Here is an 8,236-nt window from a genome sequence, read left to right on the forward strand (position 1 = left end):
GGAGACCCAGTGCCAGCCGGAAGTTATTCCACGCCAGGCCCCTTCCACCAGCAGTCTGAGCCACAGAGGGAGCAGGCACCCACGTCCGGGCAGACCGGGGTGCGCAGAAGAGTGTGCCTGAAAACGGAGGCGCAGGGACTACATCCCGCTTCGCCATTTGAGAACAGGGACATTTCTTCAGTAAAAAAACTGCCTAAATCCAGCAGAAAGCTCCCCCAGAAGACAGAGATGGCTCCTGAAGAGCCAGAGGGAGCGGAGAAGTTCACCCAAGATGTCAGTCAGCCGAGCAACACAGTGTCCCAACGCATACGACAAATTAGAAAACAGACAGTAGGAGTAGAAGAACCACACGCAACCTAAAAACTCCTCAGGAAAGAAGCACACCAAAAAAAGAAAACCACTCCCCAGATTGCAACGACAGCAACTTGGAAGAACTTCTGAGCCTTCCAGAAAGAAATTTAAAATTGCCATGATAAAAAAGTGATAGATCAGAAGAAGGAAATTGAGTCCCTAAAGAGGGAAGTAAGAGAAATGCAGGAGATCAAAGAATTAATGGAGGAACTAAAGAATCTGGGAAAAGCAATGAAAGCAGAATAGATGAAATGGAAGAACGAATAAGTAATCTTGAAGACACAGAAATAAAAAGAACCAAAACAGAAAAGGAAAGAGAAGTACGAAGAAAAAGAATGAAGAAAGACTTCGGGAACTATCTGACTCCATGAGGAAAGGAAATATAAGAGTTATAGAATTCCAGAAGGAGAGGAGAGAGATGTAGGAACAGAAGAAAATATCATGGATATAATTGAAGAGAACTTCCCAAATGAGAAGAAGGAGCTGAAAATTGATATACAAGAAGCAAGAAGAACACCAAACTTCCACGACGAAAGGAAAAAACACAGCAAGACACATAATAGTAAAGCTCCCAAGAATCCAGGACAAGGAAAAAATAATGAAGCTGACAAGAGAAAAAACAGATAACATTCAAAGGAAAACCAATCAGGCTGACATCAGACTTCTCTGAAGAAACACTACGGCAAGGAGAGAGTGGAGGGACATAGTCAACAGACTCCAAGAAAACAGATGCCAACCAAGAATACTCTATCCCGCAAAGCTCTCTTTCCTCCATGAAGAAAGAATATGGACCTTCCCAGACAAAGAGAAACTCCGGAATTTCATTGCGACTAAACCCCCACTCCAAAAAATACTACAAGGAATCCTAAAGCCAGAGAACCTCAGAGACGAATAACAACGAAAGAAGACCAAAAAAAAAAAAAAAAGTTATTAAAAGAATAAATAAATAAAATCAAAGGAAAGACAAACATAATGGCAAATACAGATGCTAACATATCAATATTAACTCTAAATGTAAATGGACTAAACTCTTCAATAAAAAAGACACAGAGTTGCAGCCTGGATTAAGAAACAAAACCCAACCTTTTGCTCTCCAGGAAAACACATTTAGCTACAAAAAGAAAAATAGGCTCAAAGTCAAAGGATGGAAAACAATCCTACAAGCAAATGGCCAAAAAAGAAAGCAGAACAGCTATACTTATATCAGATAAAACAGACTTCAAACTCAAAAAAATAAAAAGAACCCAATGGTCACTACATTATGATTAAGGACAATACTTCAAGAAGAAATAACACTCATTAACATATACTCACCAACGAAAGAGCACCAAAATATATCAGACAACTGTTGTCCTCTCTGAAAACAGACATCAGAGAAAACACATATGTAGGAGACTTCAACACACCACTATCAACAATGGATAGATCAACAAAGACAAAAATAAGTAAAGAAACTAAAGCTCTAAATAAGGACCTAGAGCATTTGGGCTTAACAGACATCTATAGAACACTAAACCCAAAAAACGGAGTACACATTTTTCTCAAGCGCACATGGATCATTCTCCAGGATCGATCACATACTGGGGCACAAGACAAACATCAACAGATACACCAAGATTGAAATCATACCAACCATCTTTTCTGACCACGAAGGCATCAAACTAGAAATAAATCATAAAAGAAGGCAAGGAACTATCCTACCTCATGGAGATTAAAAAGCCACACTACTGGAAGACCACTGGACTAACGAGGAGATCAAAGAAGAAATTAAAAAATTCTTTGAATTGAATGACAAGGAGGACACCAATATCCTAAATGTATGGGATGCAGCAAAAGCAGTAATAAGAGGAAAATATATAGCAATAGAAGCTCACATCAAAAAACAAGAAAGAACTCAAAGAAACAACCTAATCTCGAAGCTCAAAGATCTAGAAAAAAAGAACAACAAAAAAACCCAAACCAGTAGAAGAAAAGAAATAATAAAAACCAAAGCAGAAATAAATGAAATTGAAACTAAAAAAACAATCCAAAAGATCAATGAAACCAAGAGCTGGTTCTTTGAAAAAATAAATAAATAGACAAACCCCTAGCCAGGCTCACAAAGGAAAAAGAGGAGAAAGCACAAATACACAGAATCATAAAATGAAAGAGGAGAAATCACAACGACACAGCAGAAATCAAAAGAATAATCAGTAACTACTATGAACAGTTATATGGAAACAAGTTCAACAATCTAGAGGAGATGGACAAATTCCTACAACTCTACAATCACCCCAAAGCTAGATAAAAAGAAATAAACACCTAAAACAGACCAATTACAATAGCGAAATTGAAATGGTAAATAAAAAACCTCCCAAAAACAAAAGCCCAGGACCTGATGGATTTACAAATGAATTCTACCCAAACATTCAGAGACGAATTAGGCCTATCCTTCACAAACTCTTCCAAAAAATGAGAAGGAAAGGACAATACCAAACACGTTCTATGAAGCAATATTACACTAATACCAAAACCGAATAAGGACAACACAAAAAAGGAAAAACTATAGCCAATCTCCCTAATGAACACTGATGCAAAAATCCTCAATAAAATTTTACTATCAGAATCCAACAATGTATCCATAAGATTAATCACCACGACCAAGTTGATTCATTCCAGGCACAAGGATGTTTAACATCCGAAAATCAATCAACGTTATCCAACACAAATCAACAAAAAATATAAAAAACCATATGATAATATCAATAGATGCTGAGAAAGCTTTCGACAAAGGCAACACCCATTCATATAAAAGCCTTGAAATTCTTGGGATACAGGAACATACCTCAACATCAAAAGGCCATCTATGACAAGCAACAGCCAGTATCATTCTCATGGTGAAACTGAAAGCAATTCCATTAAATCTGAACAAGACAAGATTCCACTTCACCACTGCTTTTCAATATAATACGGAAGTCCTAAGCCAGAGCAATAAGACAAGAAACATCCAAGAATCCAAATAGGAAAGAAGAAGTCAAACTATCCATTTGCAGATGAATGATAAATACATAGAGAACCCCCAAAAACTCCACAGAAAACTAATTCAACTCATCAATCAATTCAGTAAAGTGGCAGATACAAAATCAACACGCAAAAGTCAGTAGCCTTCCTATACACAAACAATAAATCTGAAGAAAGAAGAAATCAAAAAAACCACCCCTTTTATTATCGAAAACAAAAAAATCAAATATTTGAATAAATCTAACAAAAGAGGTAAAGACCTATACAAAGAAAACTATAAAACACTGTTAAAAGAAATAGAAGAAGACACAAAGAAATGGAAAGACATCCCCTGCTCATGGATTGGAAGAATAAACATTATTAAAATGCCATCCTACCAAAAGCATATACAGATCAATGCTATTCCAATCAAAATCTCAATGGCATTCTTCAAAGAAATAGAACAATTGATGAAATTCATATGGAATCACCAAAAACCCCAAAGCCAAAGCTCTACTGAAAAAAAAAAAAGGAAATGGAGGCATCACACTCCCAGACTCAAACTATACTACAAAAGCCATAATCATCAAAACTGCATGGTATTGGAACAAGAACAGACATACAGACCAATGGAATCGAATAGAAAATCCAGAAATAAACCCACAGATTTATGGTCAACTAATCTTTGACAAAGGAGCAAAGACTATGCATTGGAGCAAAGAAAGTTTGTTCAATAAATGGTGCTGGAAAACTGGGTCGCTACATGCAAAAGAATGAAGCTTGACCACTACCTCACACCATACACAAAAATCAACTCAAAATGGATTAAAGAACTAGACATAAGACCTGAAACCATAAAATACATAGAAGGAAATATAGGCGAAACACTACGGATTTGCACATCAAAGACATCTTTACAGACACATCACCCAAAGCAGTGATAGTGAAGAGAAGATCAACAGCTGGGACTACATCAAATTAAAGAGCTTCTGCACAGCAAAAGAGACAATAACAAAAACAAAGAGAAACCCCACCAACTGGGAGAACATTTTTTGCACACAACACTAATGATAAAGGACTGATCACAAAAATCTGCAAAGAGCTGATGAGACTCAACAACAACAAAAAAAATAATCCAGTCAAAAAATGGGGCAGAAGAGCTAAAAAGAAACTTCTCTGAAGAGGAAATGCAAATGGCCAACAGCATAGGAAAAAATGTTCAACATCACTGTCATCAGGGAAATGCAAATCAAAACTACCATGAGATACCATCTCACACCAGTGAGAATGGCACATATTAAAAAAACTAGCAACAACAAATGTTGGCGAGGGTGTGGAGAAAAAGGAACTCTTCTGCACTGTTGGTGGGAGTACAAACTGTCCAACCACTATGGAGAGCTGTGTGGAGATTTCTGGACCTACTAAACATAGAGCTTCCATAGGATCCAGCAGTTCCACTCCTAGGTATTTACCCAAAGGACACAGAAACATCAATTCCAAAGAGCACCTGCACCCCTATGTTTATAGCAGCACTATTTACAATAGCTAAGCTTTGGAAACAGCCCAAATGCCCAAAAAACAGATGACTGGATCAAGAAGATGTGGTACATATATACCATGGAATATTACTCAGCAATCAAAAAAGATAAACACATGCCATTTGCAGCAACATGGATGGCGCTGGAAGGGATCATGCTCAGCGAAATAAGCCAGAAAGAAAAAAAAAATACCGGATGGTCTCACTCATAGCAGGAATCTAGAAAACTTAAATAAGGGACCAGGAAAATGAATAACTATAAGAAAGTGAAAATCAAAATCAACAAAAAACTATGAACCAGAGACACTTTTGGGGGGGTGACGGGAGGAGGATTGGGGTCAGAATGAGGGGTTGCAATTGTATGGGAAATATAAAAATAAATTTATTATTTTAAAAAAAAATTAATTAAACAACAAAAATCATTATTAAAAAAAAAAATAAAAATAAGTTATGTTACTTAATCCAAAAAAAAAAAAAAGAAAAATATCATGCTAACATAAAAAAGCCAGATATAAAATGTGATATCCTGTTGGATATCATTTCTAAGAAATGTCCAGAATGGGCCCCCCTGGTAGCACAGGGGTTAAAGTCTCAGCACTATCAAGCTATCACCAGCCACTGAGGCATGAGTTCGATCCCCAAACAGGGAGCTGACCCAGATGGCACAGCAGACCTCTCCTGTCTCGCCCACTGCTCCTCTTAGCAGTGTATTTCAGTGGACCTGCCTGTTCTGCTCCACACTCCTCTCAACCCCAGCACCTCTGACTTATACACCAGCTGTTATGTGCATAAATAAATAAAATAAATCTTTAAAAAAATGTCCAGAATAGTCAAAACCAGAGAAACAGAAAATATATTAGTGGTTGCAGAGATGGGGGATAGGAGCATGGGCAGTGTATTCATTTTCTCTAAGACTGCCACAGCAAATTACCATCAACTTGGGTGGCTTCAAACCACAGAAATGTATTCTCTCCCAGTTCTGGAGACCTGACCTCAGAAATCTAAAGCATCACCTGGCCCTGCTTTCTCTGAAGGCTCCAAGAAAGAATGCTTCCTTCCTCTTTCTTTTTTTTTTTTTTAATTTTTTTGTTGGTTTTTTTGTTGTTTTTTTATTTTATTTATTTATTTACTTAGTTTGTTTTTTTGTTTGTTTTGTTTATACAAGCACTGGGTACAGTCAGAAGCGCGGGAGGGGAGAGAATTCACCAGAGCCAGAGCGGAGCAGCAGAGGCAGAGAGGACCGAAGTACACTGCTGAGGGGAGCAGCGGGCGGCAGGAGAGGTCTGCGCGCCATGTGGGACCTTCCTCCATTGGCCGGGGAGCAGCCGGGGATCGAACTGGCGCCGCAGAGGCCGCGGGCAGCTTCGCAACCCAGCGCTCAACCGCTGCGCCACCGGGGAGCCCCTTTCCTCTTCCTAGTTGCGGTAGTTCCCAACCAGGCTTTGTATTTCCTATTTAGAACTGCATCTTCCTAAGCTCTGTCTTCATCTTCACAAGACTTTCTTCTCTGGCCATAACTCTGTGTATAGACTCCTCTTCTTATAAAGTTACTAATGACTGGATTTAGAGTCACAGTAATCACATGACCTCAACTCAACTATTGATACATGTCAAAAAAATTTATTTCCAAACAGGATTGTATTCTGAGATTCCAGGAAGAAATGAACTTTAAGGAGACACTATTCAAACCACTGACTAGGGAGTGACTGCAAACAGGTAGATAGGTTTTTGTGAGATTATAAAAATGCCCTAAATTTGATGATGAGCAGTTTTGATAGCTAAACATGTCTGTCAGTATACTAAAATCCATTTAATGAGGCCTTAAGCCAATGACCCAAATAATTTAAAATCATCAGAGATACTAATTAGGCAAAATTCTCATGTGTCTTTCAATATTGCAGGCACAAATTATAGTAAGACAACAACTATAAACAAGTAGCAGCCCTCTGTTTTCGCGAATAGCACACTGCATTTCAATAAAAACCGGTTCATATTCCACTCTCCCATGCGATTCTCCCATGTGAGGGAGAGCTGTATTAATGATATACTTGAAATGGGAGAGTTGTGTGAAATGTGAGTTGTACCTTTAAAAAGCTACTGTTGTTAGCCAAATGCCCAAAAATAGATGACTGGATCAAGAAGATGTGTCCATATACACCATGGAATATTACTCAGCATTCAAAAAAGATAAACACATGCCATTTGCAGCAACATGGATGGCGCTGGAAGGGATCATGCTCAGCGAAATAAGCCAGAAAGAAAAAGAAAAATACCGGATGGTCTCACTCATAGCAGGAATCTAGAAAACTAAATAAGGACCAGGAAATGAATAACTATAAGAAAGTGAAAATCAAAATCACAAAAAACTATGAACCAGAGACAGTTTTGGGGGGTGGGGGCGGGAGGGGAGGGATTGGGGTGAGAATGGGGGTTTGCAATTGTAGGGAATATAAAATAAAATTTATTATTAAAAAAAAAAGCTACTGTTGTTAAAAGCAGAAAAGATTAAGACTCAATATAACCCCAATAAATGAGCTCTTAGCAGACAGACAGGAAAAGAATAATGATGCCAGGAGGAAGAACTGAGGTGTAGGAAGGAGTAACTATATAAACTGAAAGTTAAGTCCTTGGAGGTCGCGGACTTTATTTTGCTCACTGCTTGAACACTAGGCCAATATTAGGCCTTCAAAAATTATGTTGGAGACTGTTCACAGAACGAGTTGAAGACAAATGCTGGAGAAGTTGGATCTCAGCTCAGAACAGTGTTCCAGTTACTAAACTTTCAGCAAGTGGATCTTTTGAAATTCATTCTCTTCTTTTTTCTTGTGTAAAAAAAAATGCACTTTTGCCCAGTCATCTTCTTGAATTATCAGGAAAAAAGAATTCCAGCTCAAGATGAATTCCACAACAAGATGAATTTCTCCACACTGAGAAACATCCAAGGTCTATTTGCTCCACTAAAATCACAAATGGATTCAAGGCAATGAAGCAGGTTTGGCATCTTCCATTTCCTCCAGGCTTGCACATTTCACTGGATATTTTGAGGGGCATGACGAGATGGCTGGATTTGAAGATATTCTTAATGACCCATCACAAAGTGAACTGATGGGAGACTCACACTTGAGGGTGGACTATGAACCGTGTTTACTGTAATATAATGTGCTGTTCATGAAAATATAGGGGCGCTTCTTGTTTATAGTCATCTTCTTACTATAATTTGTGTCCACAATATTGACAGTACTGACACAGGAGAAATTTTGCATAATTAGTATCTGTGATGATTTTAGATTATTTGGGTTATTGGTTTAAGACCACAGGACAGAGCTTCCCAGGTGGCGCAAGGGGTCAAGTCTCAGCACTATGAAGCTA

The 8,236-nt window shown here is 38.2% G+C and overlaps 1 pseudogene; it reads left to right on the forward strand.

The window, feature by feature from the left end:
* Positions 1-7,581: 7,581 nt before the first annotated feature.
* Positions 7,582-8,020, forward strand: LOC119248595 (proteasome maturation protein-like; annotated as a pseudogene).
* Positions 8,021-8,236: the final 216 nt, after the last annotated feature.

The sequence above is a fragment of the Talpa occidentalis genome, unplaced genomic scaffold, assembly GCF_014898055.3.
Source record: "Talpa occidentalis isolate TD23 unplaced genomic scaffold, MPIMG_talOcc4v2.1 talOcc4.1640, whole genome shotgun sequence".
Classification (NCBI taxonomy): Eukaryota; Metazoa; Chordata; class Mammalia; order Eulipotyphla; family Talpidae; genus Talpa; species Talpa occidentalis.